The sequence below is a fragment of the Sander vitreus genome, chromosome 16, assembly GCF_031162955.1.
Source record: "Sander vitreus isolate 19-12246 chromosome 16, sanVit1, whole genome shotgun sequence".
NCBI classification, from domain to species: domain Eukaryota; kingdom Metazoa; phylum Chordata; class Actinopteri; order Perciformes; family Percidae; genus Sander; species Sander vitreus.
The window spans coordinates 14,445,993-14,460,282 of NC_135870.1; the positions used below are offsets into that span (position 1 = coordinate 14,445,993).

Consider the following 14,290-nt stretch of genomic DNA (forward strand, 5'->3'; position numbering starts at 1 on the left):
CTGATCATTAGTAGTAGTGTATGTATCTTTAGTAGATCCATTGCCAAATACAGTTACAATTCCTTTCATTCCATAAGTAACTCAAACTGACTCACTCTCGAATTCTTATTCACAGATCCTTCAATGCTCTTTGACACTTTCTCAATAAGGCGTTAACAGCTGCTTTTAACAGCACACCTGAACTGATGCATGGCTGCATCTTTTTACTCTACAAGAGAGTGGAAGGTATTTGGGAACCATTCAGTACTTGCACACATCATCATCTTATTTGTATCTCAGACAAAAGGAGGAACACTTGTTCAACACCCACCTGCAGCAACACAGTCAGTGCAGTACTTATCCAACATAACTTGACTGGAAATAGTACGCATTTGTTAAAGAATGCAAATTGTACGTTTTTTTCTTCTTTTTTTGTGTGCGTACATGCACATGAGTGTACCTGCTAGTGTGTTTTATCCACCTTTAAGATGCAGTTATGTGTGTAAAGTTTCCCCATATCACTGGCCAGTTCCATTCTACCAGGCTACTGGCCAAATAGCCAATTATAGCACTGGTATTGGCAAACTACTCCCGTGTATAAAAAATATTGTACATAGCAACGTGTTACAATCAAGCGTTCATTTCTGCAATCCTCTTAGACACCTGTTTTACCTCCAGTCCTATTGGCCAAAATGAAACGATTCCCAGCATGCTCAAACAAACCTTGGCTGGCTACTTATTCTAAAGTAGCTGACTTCTCCCTCTAGTGCAGTTTAGTTTGATTAGGATAGATGGAGGCAGTGTGTTAGTCAGCAGCCGCTAAATGTCCACACAGGCATACAAACAACAAGCTAATAATGCATAGACTTCTGGGACTGGCATTTAAACTGAAAAACAGAATGGCAGAATTGCCCACTCTTGACCCAGATAACGACTCCACTAGGTACCATTAAATCTGCCACAAATGGGCCTCTGCTTGTATTAACTTCTATACTTAGATGTGGTGAGGCATGCAGCCAGCGTGACTGTGTGCATGTAGGTATGGCAGAGTGTCAGTCCAGTCACCAGACAGCGCGTCTCGGATGGATCAATACAGGATTACGAACAAATCCCTTGCTTCAGACCTTGTTTTTAAGTGTGTTAAATCCTAAAGTGTGAAAAGGTTTTACCTCATGAAGCCAGGTGATTTCGGAACTTTCCAGCTTGCCTGTCAGACAGTTAAATACACAAACCTGCTAAATCTGTTTCTATCCATCACATTTTAACATTAAACTACTACTAGGCAGAAACAAGAAAACCGAATAAAGTTTCGAAAGGCAGCACTTTCTTTAAGATGCCTCCGTTTTAGATGCAAGTGTGTGTGTGTGTGTGTGTGTGTGTGTGTGTGTGTGTGTGTGTGTGTGTGTGTGTGTGTGTGTGTGTGTGCCTGTGCAAGTGCTGCAGCCACTTGGCACATGGCACTGGTCACACCTGCAGCCCAAGCCCATCAGGTAATCAGGGGAAGGCGTTAAGAGAGCCAGCCCAAGGCTGCATGGGAGAGAGTGAGGAACAAAGGAAGGACCAGAGAGGCAACACTGCAGGAGTTTTGTTGTTCAGTAAGGATATTGGCTGGAAAAAGGACTGACCTCTCGCTCTGCTTTAAACCCTCCCAGGACAACACCGCCTGAAGACCAGATCGCCAGATCCCGGACGGGAAGAATCCTAAGTTAAAGTTTGTTCCACTACCCTTTTCCTGACCTAAGTTATTAAAGAACACTTTATGTTAAAGCCAACTGCCTATGAATTACCTATTTGTATTGTGAATCGGGCATTCAAGTCCCGTGTGTGTGTGTGTGTGTGTGTGTGTGTGTGTGTGTGTGTGTGTGTGTGTGTGTGTGTGTGTGTCCGTCCAGTGGCTGACATCACCAGGGGTCTATTTCACAAAAGCAGAATTTATAAATCCAGGATAACTGATAAAGCGAGGCTTGACCTAGTTTAATCAGTGCGTCCTGGCTTTGTGCGTTTCACCACAGTGAGGAGGTAGGACTAGGTCGAGCCAGGATGAAGTAATTCGGATAGATGCGCGTTCATGGCTTTTCCTTAAACCGTGAGGTCGATCACAGATTTACTGATGCTAAAAAAGGAGAAAAAGCAACAAAATGTATATTTTAGCCCATGAGAAAGAGGGAGATATTTACGCATCATATTCTAGCACGAAATATTAGTGGTTGTAATTGATCTTCATAGTAAATTTCCTGAGTAACATTATCTTCTGCTCACTTTTAAAGAAACACTAAAGCACTTTTCCCGCTTCGGTCCCCCTACAGGTTGGAAGCGGAATTGTCCATTACCTCTGTCTACAGACTACAGATCCGCTACCCGATCTGGCAAACAGCAGTAATGGACAGTTCCGCTTCCAACCTGTAGGGGGACCGAAGTGGGAAAAGTGCTTTAGTGTTGCTTTAAAAGTGAGCAGAAGATAATGTTACTCAGGAAATTTACTATGAAGATCAATTACAACCACTAATCTATCGTGCTAGAATATGATGCGTAAATATCTCTGTCTCCCTCTTTCTCATGGCCTAAAATATAAATTTCCTAAGTAACATATTAACTTTGACTACTTGTTTTTAAGGCACAAGTGTACAACTGTTTGTTTGTGGTAATGACAAGTGACTCCTTGAATGCTTTCAGTTAAGAGCAGTCGTTCGTAAATGTCTATATATATTTTTCTTCAGTTTTTTTTTGGTTTCCTTCTTTACATAGTATATGCTTTGCTTTTCTATGTCCATATATACGAGGATCCTCGTTATGAAATCTAGAAACTATAAAAGATAATTAGGTGATAAATTCAATGCACACTATAAACATGACTGTAACAGTGTATTCATCAGTTATTTCCCCCCTGTTGTTTCATGAATATACAGTAGCCTACACTAAGGTACTTAGTGGTAAGGTAATTAGGGAGGATTGTAAAATTAGGATAGGTTTTTATAATTGTACAATCCTCCCAAATTATAGTCCCAGTTTACTGGACAGAACACAAATTGTGTGCTAAGAATGCCAAATACAATGCTCATGTTAGAGTAATATACATGATCCTTTATTGTTAAAGAATACAAAAAGAAATAAATCAATCAAAGGTGTATTTGTCTTTGACCAGTCTGCCATTATTAGAACCACTAACACACGTGTATTGCACTTTATATATTGCCCTTCATCACAGACTTCATTTAAAACACATTTGCAACTATATCAGCCTTTTCTAATTATCTGCTATAATATATTCATCAAACTTCTAACAACAAAATGAACCACAATTTTCATACTGCAATATAACAGCAACAATGACTGTCACATGAATAATTATAAAAAAAAATAATGGTCACAATGCTAAAATAATAACAGTGCTTAACTGAACAGCAATATGTACCTGTTGTATTTTAATGCAGGCTAATACCAAAAAGGTAAAACCACTGCTGAGTGAACAGAAAAGGCACCAGGATTAATAAATCCTGGCTGTTAGCCTGGTCGGGACCAGGCTAGCTGCACAGAATAAATCTCCATGGTAATTTAGGTACCTCTGCTTTTGTGAAACCGAGTCAAGGCTAAAATGAGCCAGGATAACTGGAATATCCCTGCTTAATCTGCTATCTAGGTTTTGTGAAATAGCCCTCAGGTGTGTCCATGCAGGGAGTGGAAAAATAAAATGGAGGAAAGCGGAGCCACACTGCTTATTTGACATCCCAGTGGAAGAGGTTGACTTTGCAGGCTCCTGTGACTTTGAACAACTAAAATAGATGATTGACAGAATGACTGACACTTAAGGAGAGCATGCTCTGTGCTGCCTGGGAAAAAAAAATCTTTAAGACACAATCCACAATAAGCTATATGGTCTATTTTTATATTTTACATAATACTGGTAGTGTCAGAAGGACGTGATCCTGTGCAAAGAATTCCTGCCTCACTGCCTTGGTGGTTTTTAAATGGTCCACATAACGAACATGGGCATTGTCCTTGGCTTCTTAATTCTGTTCTGAATCACTCTGTTCTGCAGAGATAGTCACTTTTAAAACATGCTGGCCAGACAGCTTTGAATGTGGCTCTGGTCACTACATTCTCTTCCAGAGGGAATTGTTACCCCCCTCTTCTGAAAACAAGGGGGAATAAATATGTGAGCAGGCACACACACACTGCATACTCCCTAATAAAATACACACACTTAAAACACACGTAAAATCATAGACAAAACAGTATTCCTTAATTTGACAACACAGGCTTCTTAAACATAAACCATCTCACCAGATTGCCATGATACCAAATTTTTCTCTTTACTCAGCTAATTCCAGAGCTTTTCAACTTTGAAAACAACACTATCTACAAGAGGGAACACACATCTGCCTCATCTGTCAACACATCTTAACTGAGCCAATAAACTCTGAGCTCACAGCTGAGGTGGCAGATAGGTCAGTCAACTGTGTATGTATGCATCATTCTGAGCAGAGGGAATGAGTGTCTATTCACAGCATGGATCTGCTATTCAGGTCTACGCCCCCCCCTACTCCCCTGGGAAACCGAAGGCACAGCAGGCAACCTGAAACCCCATGATGTCATCCTCAGAGAGCACGGGCTACCGGCAGTCAGTGAGAAAGTGTACAAAACCCAAAGTCAACATCACACAATTACTGGGGTTAATTGTATTTACAGTTGAGCAGCTGTGGTGGATTACGGGGCTCGCTGATAAAATATGGTGCATGGTGCAGAGGCAAAGAGTCCTCGCTGGGGAGGTTTGTGAGAGGAAAGTTGAACTGACAAGGATTCTACATTTGACTAAAACTTCCACACTTTTCCCTTTCCGTTTCTGTTTTGACTGATGAAGTAGAACAGGGATCCACGTGCTGTGTAGGGCTGAGAGTCTGCAGGTTTTAATTCCAACCTACAATAAGGTTTGGCTTGTGTTGTATTGTCAGAAACTCCGCTTTAAATCACAGAGGAGGAACTGATCAGTAAGAACACAATGCTCTAGGGCAGTGTTTCCCAAACTCGTAAATCCCTGGGGGTACACATACCCCAGTTTGGAAACCAATGCTCTAGTGTTTTGTTGGAATGAAAACTTGCACATTGTTGGCTTTGCATTATTGCGTATCATAAGAAAATGTTGATATCCTTAATTTATATAATCATATTTATATAATACTTTTATGTCTACTGTTTTATGTTGCTAAAGTTACAAGTACAGCGGATTGGACTTGGAGGTGGTGGAAATTGTCTGCTCCACTAGAAAAGATATACCGAGTTGGCCCAACACACTTTTGTAATTATATATATCTTGGGTATGTGCACGGCCAATACAAAGCTTTGCAGAAACTTATGCCATACATTTATTAGATGCTTTTTAAAACAAATCAGATGATCACATTGATATGTATAATGTATAAGTCTGTATTCAGAAAAAGAAAGAAAAAAACTCAATGCTTCTTTTTTCAATACATTTACAGAATTTGCCTATTTGTATTCCTCTGTCAGTTATTACATTATGTAACTGAGCTATATTTAGTATAATTGAGAATTTTATTAAGGTGAAAAAGTCAATGGAAAATACAGGTAAAAGCATTCGAAGACGTAGTGATAAATGGCATTTAATAAGGAAACAATGTGATCTGGTGGGAAGAATTGTCAGCCAGACTACCAGCATTTTGTGTGTGTCTGTAGAAAGAAAGAAAAACACAGAGAGAGAGAGAGAGAGAGAGAGAGACATGTCACCACATGCTATCCATGATTGATGGCCATTTCCTCCCACTCTACAGGTTCTTATAGAGGACTTCTGTTCCTTTTCAGCTTTATCTATGAGCTGGTGTGCAGGGCTGATACAAGGCCCATTTCCCTGTAAGACCCACCCAACACAGAGGTATGAACCCTGGATCCTTAAAAACATCGAAGACTCTATATTCCTATCCGGTCCATGGGTATTACCCCACAGTATCATTTGAACTAAAAGTCTAAAGGTGAAATAGTGAACTATAGAGCAGCCATAGCAGTCCTGACAGGAAAACCTAAAATGAGCTTTGAAATGTAACCATGTGAGACTGCATTCTCTCTTAACATATGGTTATCATTAATGCCAGGATGCGGCAAGAGAAACATTTTGGATACAGACTACTTTCTAAATTGTTTTAGGCTGACTGAGAACTAAGTTAAGTGTCACAAAATGTCAGGATGATCTTGTACAGTATGTTGATCATCTTTTAGCGCATGCCGATCAGCAGTTTTTTACTCTTATGATCTGTTGAGCTTTTATCTGAAGTCTCTGTGAGAAAGAATGTCATGGTGAGTAATTATAGACTCATTATGGTTGCCGTTTGTTTACGAGAGTGAGTGTGCTTCTTGGCCTTCAAGATGAAGTCATAATAAATTAATTAGTTAATTTGTGTGCTTTGTGTTTTACAGCAGGAAACTTGCATTTGATTGACAACTGACCACTGGAGGCAATTTTACAGTTACCCCCTCACTTCCCAGTAACTACAGACCTGTGTCCAATCTGCCGTTTTTAGGCAAAATTTAAAGAAGCTTGTTTTTAAATCAGTTAAATGATTTCATGAGCTCAAACAACATCTTTGAACAATACCAGTCTGGCTTTTGGGCCAAACACAGCACAGAGACAGCACTGGTCAAGGTGTTAAATGGCCTCAGGTGCAACTTAGATATGAAAAAACTCTGTGTTTATGTTTGTACTACTGGATCTTACTGCTGCTTTTACAGTAGATCACGGCATTCTTTTAGACAGACTTCACGAGCAGGTTGGCCTCTGGGGACTGTTTTAAACTGGTTTAAATCTTCCTGACAAAAAATGCAATGTTACCATGGAGGAATGCTCATCAGAAAGCTATAAAATGGATTGTGGTGTTCCTCAAGGTTTAATTTTAGGTCCAACTCTTTTTAATATCTATATGTCACTTGGACACGTCATCATGAGGCATGGCATACATTTCCATAGTTATGCTGATGATACACGGCTGTACATGGCCGTGTTTCCTGCCAATTGATGCCCTTTTAAACTGTATTTTAGATATCAAATGATGGATGGCAGAGAACTTTCTCCAGCTCAACCAGGAGAAAACCAATGTCTTAATGATTGGTTCTGAAGTTCAGAGAGAGAAATTAGGTGGAAATAATGGCACTGAAACCCAGGCAACAAGTTAAAAACCTAGGGGCTATCTTGGATTCTGAGCTTAGCTTTGAGCCACGAAATATAACAAAAACAGCCTTTTATCATTTCAAGAACATTGCCAGAGTGCATCCATTTTTACACGAGCCAACACAGAGACATTGATGCATGCTTTTATTACCTGTAGGATCAATCATTGTAATGCCTTACTTTCTGGTATTCCTAAGAAAAATGTTGCTCAACTACAATTATTACAAAACTCAGCTCCACAGGTGCTGATAAGGACCAGAAAGAGAGCACAAATAACACCTATTTTAAAGTCTCTGCACTGGCTACCCGTGCACTTCAGAATTGATTTGAAGGTCCTTTTATTGGTTTATAAAGCTCTTAACAGCCTTAGCCCTAGTTATTTATCAGATTTGCTTTTATCTTATGAACCAGTGGTCTTTTATTAGTTCCAAACGACAACTCATGGTGAGGCATCCTTTTATTACTATGCTCCAAGTCATGGAACAGCCTCAGTCTGAAGACCTGAGGGTTGCAGAGTGTGTTGATGTTTTTAATGGCAAACTTAAAACCTACCTTTTTAGTCAGGCCTTTTGATGAACAACCTTATGGTGTTTTTTTCTTTTATTTATATGTGGTTTGTTTTAATTAGTTTCATAATTTTGTATTAGTTGTTATTATTTGACTTATTTATGTATCTGTATTTTATGGATTGTTTTTAACAATCTACAGTTTATGTAATTATTAGCCACTGTAAGTATCTTTTGGTTTTAAGTGTCTTGCCTCTGGTGTTTCCTCACTTATGATGGCGTTTCCTCAGCTTGGTTCAGCTCGGTTCCTGTTTTTAATGAATTTATTTTTGTTGATTTAGGGGTAGGTCGGTAGGTGGGTAAATGGGGCTGGGGGGGAGGGATATTGTGTTATGTGTGTTTCTGTGTGTGTGTGCGTGGGGGGGTGTATGAAGCACTTTGTGCTACATTGACATGTATGAAAAGTGCTATATAAATAAAGTCTGATTGATTGACTGATTGATCGTCATGTTTTCCTTTTCACACAGCGCATTAACTCTGCACCCCCACCGGACAGCCCTGTGATCAAAGCCTGCCAAATTCCTTGGTGATGATTCCTCTTTTGGGTCAAGTGTCAGGATCAGAGACTGGACATGGGAGGCCGCATACTCAGTCAAACAAGCCACATAACATTAATTAGCCATGCCAGATCTATTGCAAAGGCACACATGCATCCTTGTGCATGCAAACATGGACCAAGACGAGGCACAGAGACAGCTGTCCTGTCACCCTGTGTCTAATACAGACAGACAGTGGGTGAAGAAACGATTGGACGCAGTGAGACATCCAGTCAACTCACGGGGGGTTGAGAACATCAGGATGATGATGAACTCCGTTTGTACTGGGTCCACAGTATTAACTTGTGTCTGTGGACAAGAGAATTACGGCCTGCTTGGGTTTCTGCAGTAACATATGAACTGAAACAATAGATCCAGAGCAGTTCAAGAACTGTATCTTCAAAGTCTTCCCAAAAGTCTAATTTATGATTTTAAAGACAGACTGTGGTTGCATTTTTATGCACACCAATACATTATATTATAACATGATTAGGAAATACTTACAGTTTGAATAACACACATATTCACTTTCTTGCTGAGTAGTTAATTAATGAGGGGGACCTCAGCCATAGTTGCTCTGTAGCATGGAAACAGGATTATCAATCAAACGGTCATACAAGCAACCCTTGTAAATAAACTTGTTTCTATTAATGAAGAGTCAAATGAGGCTGAAAATATACAGTTTGTCACAAAAGAGAGGCAGAAAACAGAAAAATACCAATAAAACATACTTCATAACCCCCTTGACCACCAGGTTGAGAGCCACTAAAGAAAATGAACAACATTATTGTAACACACACACACACACACACACAGTAAGATCTCAGAGCAGAAACCCTGGGGGCTTTGTCTTAGCCAGAGGATCCCCCAACCCCCAAGTCTTTCTATCCCTGGATCCTTCCTTGTCCTCCTGAACCCTGGTGAAGGTTCAATTTTAGGGACTAAACTCCAGTTTGGCCCCTCAGGACTGTTTTGTCTGCCTCTGCTCTGTTTTGCTTGGTTTAGGCCAATTTACTGCTTGCAGTTATACTGTTACCAGTAAACTGTCAAGCCACCATGAGAATATTCCCACAACACACACATAGATGGTTTTCAGGATCCGCAGCTTACACCAAAACCAAAACCTAATAAAACAACACTGAGGAGGACCTCAGTGTTGATGTGAACACTGCCAACCGGCCATATTGACAAGTGACGAATATTAGCTTTACTCAGTTGTTGAGATTGGTTTGATGTGATGCCTCGTCATTAGGCAGTCTTAAATGCCTTGGAGGAATCCCAACCAAACCTGACTCAAGAATCTGTAGTCGGGTCTGGGAACACAGCCGCCACCGGCCCGTCCACACATAGAAAGTGGCCAAAAGAACTCTGCCTCCTCTCTGTCCGAGCCTGTCAGCGAGACTGAGGGCCTCCTGTCTGTGATTGATGACCAGGGGTTCTGCATATATCTGAAGCCGCCGACACGTGTTGGCTCTGTTGGCTGGGAGTCGTCTCTGTTCTATTTAGTTTACATTATTCTTATTATTTCTCTGACCAACCCAGCTGTTGAGTGCATGCATGTGTGTGCATGTGCACATGTGCACGCGCAGGGAGTTTTTTTTTTTCCATGCCCTTAGTTGTCCAGGTATGTGTAATGAAATCTTGAGTTCTGTTTTGAAAACTCTGAGTTCTAGTCATTTTCACTCAAGGTTTTTCTCTCAGCTCCCGTCTTCTCACCCATGTGTACTCCCATAGAACAGTCCACCCAAGGTTACTTACTTAATTTGTAGCACTTTCAAGAAGTAAAATAAACAGGTTTAAAAAGGTGGGGAACACCCACCACCTTGACCACTTTGTGTCTAAAGCAGAACACTGTGTGTGTGTGTGTGTGTGTGTGTGTGTGTGTGTGTCTCTCTGTGTGTAAAAAGCAAGCCTTTTCAGCTCAAATATGAATCAGGAAACCAATAAAGCCACAACATGTTGGCACTCGAGACAAACGTCGCTTATCTTCCAATTGCTTGCCAGAGAGAGTTGTGTGCTCAAAACCGGTGCAATCGTTAATTAAATTTGATCTTTACGAGAAGTACAAGAGAACTACTGTTGTGTTATTCAAAGCCGCATTACACAGGTGGAGAAAAGGAGGAGCAGCTGTTCACTAACACAAATGCGAACACGATCAGGTTAACGCACACACCTCGTAAAATTTTAGGGAGTGAACACAAACTCTAAAAGAGAGACACGCTTGTGATAAAGGGCTGTTTAAAAAAACTAAATACTATTGTTTTAATTCACATGAACATATTTCTCAAACAAGTATCACTTGCAGGCTAGTATCTCAATTTAACAGCCACTTGTTTAGCCTTTTTTTCTCAAATTGAAATGACTGACAGTGAATACTCATCACCCTCTATGCCATTTCTGCATATGATGATGTGATTGATGTGTGTTGACAAGAAGAGGAAGGAGCTGAAGCAGCACTAAGTGAGACAGACAGAGATGAGCTAAACCAGGTATGAATGCTCCAGCCTTTGTCCCTTATGCAAGTATGATACTTGTCCAATACTGATTAAATATCAATACTGATTAAATGGACAGACGTCAACATGTCCATCTATCTGGAATCTAATTCACTACAACTATGGGCTTTAAACAACCATATTACTGAATACACTGGAAATATTTCTTAAGAAATCCAATAAATAACCTGAATTATACATTGTGATTATTGTGTTATACTGTATGCTACTTTAACGCTTCTGGGCAGGAGCTGATAATCAACTTGGTTGCCAATTTTGAAGGAATTGAATATATGCAGCTGACCCCCGGTATCTTTTTTAAAGATTATATTTTAGCATTTTAGGCCTTTATTTTTTGACAGGACAGCTTTAGACATGAAAGGGTAGAGAGAGGAGGAATGACATTCAGCAAAGGGCCGCAGTTGAGGACCAAACCTGCGGCCACTGCGTTGAGGACTGAGCCTCTGTATATGGACGCACGCTCTACCAGGTGAGCTTGTTCAAGACCATTTAACAGCATTTTCATTGACTGGTCTCACACACTTGTATACACAGTCGTTCAAACAGCATGGATAAAGCAAATGTTCCATATTATACATTTCCAATGTGGTTGACTGCTTTAGGCTGCGGGAATGAAACAGACTAAGCCTTCCTCAAACATACATGTAGCAAAAAGGCCAAAGCAAATATGAGATTCAACGAGAGGATTCTATAGACCAAGAGCCTGAACCCTGAAACTGTCTTCTGATCCTTAAATCCTAATCTGTGTATTCTGGCATGCCAGCATGCACTTGTATGAGGCCATTCATGTGTGACTGCAGCTCAACGTAGAGGTAATTAACAGCTGTGTCTGCTCTTGAACACCTGCAATAACAATCCAGGCTGTAGCAGGTTAGCTGGCTGCTACTCTCTCTCTTTTTCTTTTTATTGTAATCCGATCCAGCCTCTCCTCTGGGTAAAGCTCTCAGAGCCACCGAAGAGGCCAGACTTGGATAGACAAGGAGAGAGACCGGCCTCCTCTCAGACTGTACAGAAACCGTAACTAAAGATGAAGGAAGAATGACTGATCGGTGTGGCTAACTTGTTTTTCCTCCTGAAAGTTGATTTGAAAAGCAGAAAAATGCTCCACATCTGAATCAAATCTGTTTGAACTGTAATGTCACACACCTATTTGTAGATTTGCAAATCAACATGACCGTATAAATGAGATTGTTTTCATGAGTCAAATATGAAATAATACAGTGCTACAGTACAGACCAAGCCTTGAAAAGCAGTACATCAAGCAGCTGAAAGTGTTGTTTTCCTATATGGTCAATTGAGGCCATTAAGGAAATCTGTATCTGTATCAGGCACACTGCTACCAAGGTGGGCCATATAAGGCTGAATGCCAGTTACTGTAGCAGTATTTATAGCTAGAAAAAAAAGGGTTTAACCATCTTTGATATTTTCAAAGTAACACAAGACACCTATTAGAGCTCCAAAGAGGACAAAGTATCTCAGGCCAAACTGCAGGAGAACTGTTCAAAAATAAACATTAAAAATGTCACTGGGGAAAGTCTGGAAAATCATGACAACTCGTGCCAAAACCCTAAACTGGTCCAACAAAGAACAACAGTTGTCCTAAGTCGAAAGTACCCACCAGGGGCAAATATGGGTTGACAAGTACTACAAATTGACATGCAAGCTACAGAAACATGACTCACCTTTTGTTTGCAATAGTAATTGAGTTAATCCAATGTTAAAGTCCTTTTCATGAAGCATTGACATGAATTTGTCACCTGTCACCTGTTTTGGCTGGTGCCCTAATCCTGTGAGCAATGCCAAAACCTGACAGGGATTGGAATGTGATGTAGTTGAGAGAGAGAGAGAGAGAGAGAGAGAGAGAGAGAGAGAGAGAGAGAGAGAGAGAGAGAGAAAGAAAGAAAGAGATGAGATGTGTGTGTGTGTGTGGCTTGTTTCTAGATAAAGCAGTGCACCATTGTGAGCCAAACATGACAACAGAAGCTGAAATACACTCAAATGAACATATGATTTCTCATAAACACTGTGAAGACAGCTGATGTAACATTGTTTTTAATACTCCACACACTCCATCCTGTCCTGCTGTTCCAGGATGTGCCGGAGTCTTTGATTAAGGGATTAGCGTTGCATTGATAAGTGATGGCACCCAGAGGGCGGACTCACCTGATGTGATCTATGCAAACCCGACTTGTTCTGAATCGTCACTGCAGCATCCTCCTCATCTGCCTTTATTCTCTGGTTGAAAATGCAAAGCTCTGATGTCAGCACATCTCCCTGCATACAGCCTCACATGTACGACTCTAAATGCCCTCTGCCCTCTCCCGAATCTATGGGGGAAAAGAAATGCACATATGAAACCTATTTCGCAATCTGTCATCAGAAACACAGGGCTGAGCAACAGGAAAAACAAGAACGAGACAGAAATTGACTTCATCTGTTTCTCCATCTCCGTTTCTCAGTCTGAGTGGCACTCGCTGTCACTTGCTATTTAGCGGACAAGCATGAGGTTCAATTGCAGAATCAGATCAGTGCCGAATAGGGTCTACAGTATAGTAGAGCAGGCGTGCAAGAATTCAGAACAAAGCTTTTTCAGATCAAACTGTTGAAAGATCAAACTGTCGAGGGAGATCACGTTGATATGTTTTGAGTGTGGTGCACAGAAACCTCTTCTTTATGGAGATGTGAGAAATTATGAACTTTAAGCAAGTGTCACAAAACATACTCCGGTAACCTTGAGCCAATATTGTATCAGCGAAAGAACACACTGAGTCACAGCTGGGTACGGCGCTGAACTAACAGAGCGATGAGTGTTGAATCTCGGACTTTCCCTTTCAGCTGAAACAGGTGATTTGTACTGGGATTCTAGTCTTTTCTTAATAAACCACAAAGTTAGGGCATAATGATGGGCTGATATCCTGCCTGCTACCTGCTTGTCAGTTATGCGTATACCTGAGAATGAGAGACTGTGTACACCATTATATTTTGTGAACTTAGTTCTTAAAACAAAAACGTAATCAATGACCTTCAAATACAGTAATAATATTTGCATAATATTTTGTTTTCTGTCTCCATCTTCGTTTTTCCCCATGTATGCGCACACAGACACTGACTCACACACAGATGTCTTTTATTTGCCAGGATCCTGCCGCAGATGGTGATCCAGTGTGAACTTTAACACACAGATTCTTGACATTCTTTAAAGGGTGTTACTCTCCAACTCAAACCTCGGCCCTCTTTACTTTCCTGTCAGCAGGTCACTGTCACAAAAGGAGTCAGAGCAAGCCTCTACGGACATATGAACAGGCTGCTATTGTCCTCTCTTAGGTACAGTAACTATTTTTCACAGCCCTGCATGGGTTCGGCTCCCGTCTGTACACCCAACGTCCCTACGTTGGAGCTGTGTCAGCATATTCCGCTGTTTATGATAGGTCCTGTAGTGGCAAGTTCATTGCTTAATGTAAAAGGAATGCTAATTAAACGATACAATCCCCTGGATCCCCTGCAGCACGCAGCCTGTTT

At 40.8% G+C, this 14,290-nt stretch overlaps 1 protein-coding gene across 5 annotated transcripts in view; it reads right to left on the minus strand.

The window, feature by feature from the left end:
- bmpr1bb (bone morphogenetic protein receptor, type IBb) overlaps nucleotides 1–14,290 on the minus strand; it is a 55,348-nt gene that overhangs the window by 34,515 nt on the left and 6,543 nt on the right. For 4 of the 5 annotated variants that reach the window (XM_078270742.1, XM_078270737.1, XM_078270738.1 and 1 more), the window contains one exon: nucleotides 12,935–13,098. The gene's annotated coding sequence lies outside the window, so the exon portion shown is untranslated. Of the gene's footprint in view, nucleotides 1–12,453; nucleotides 12,554–12,934; nucleotides 13,099–14,290 lie in introns of those variants that run through there. The other variant, XM_078270741.1, reaches the window with a different exon arrangement.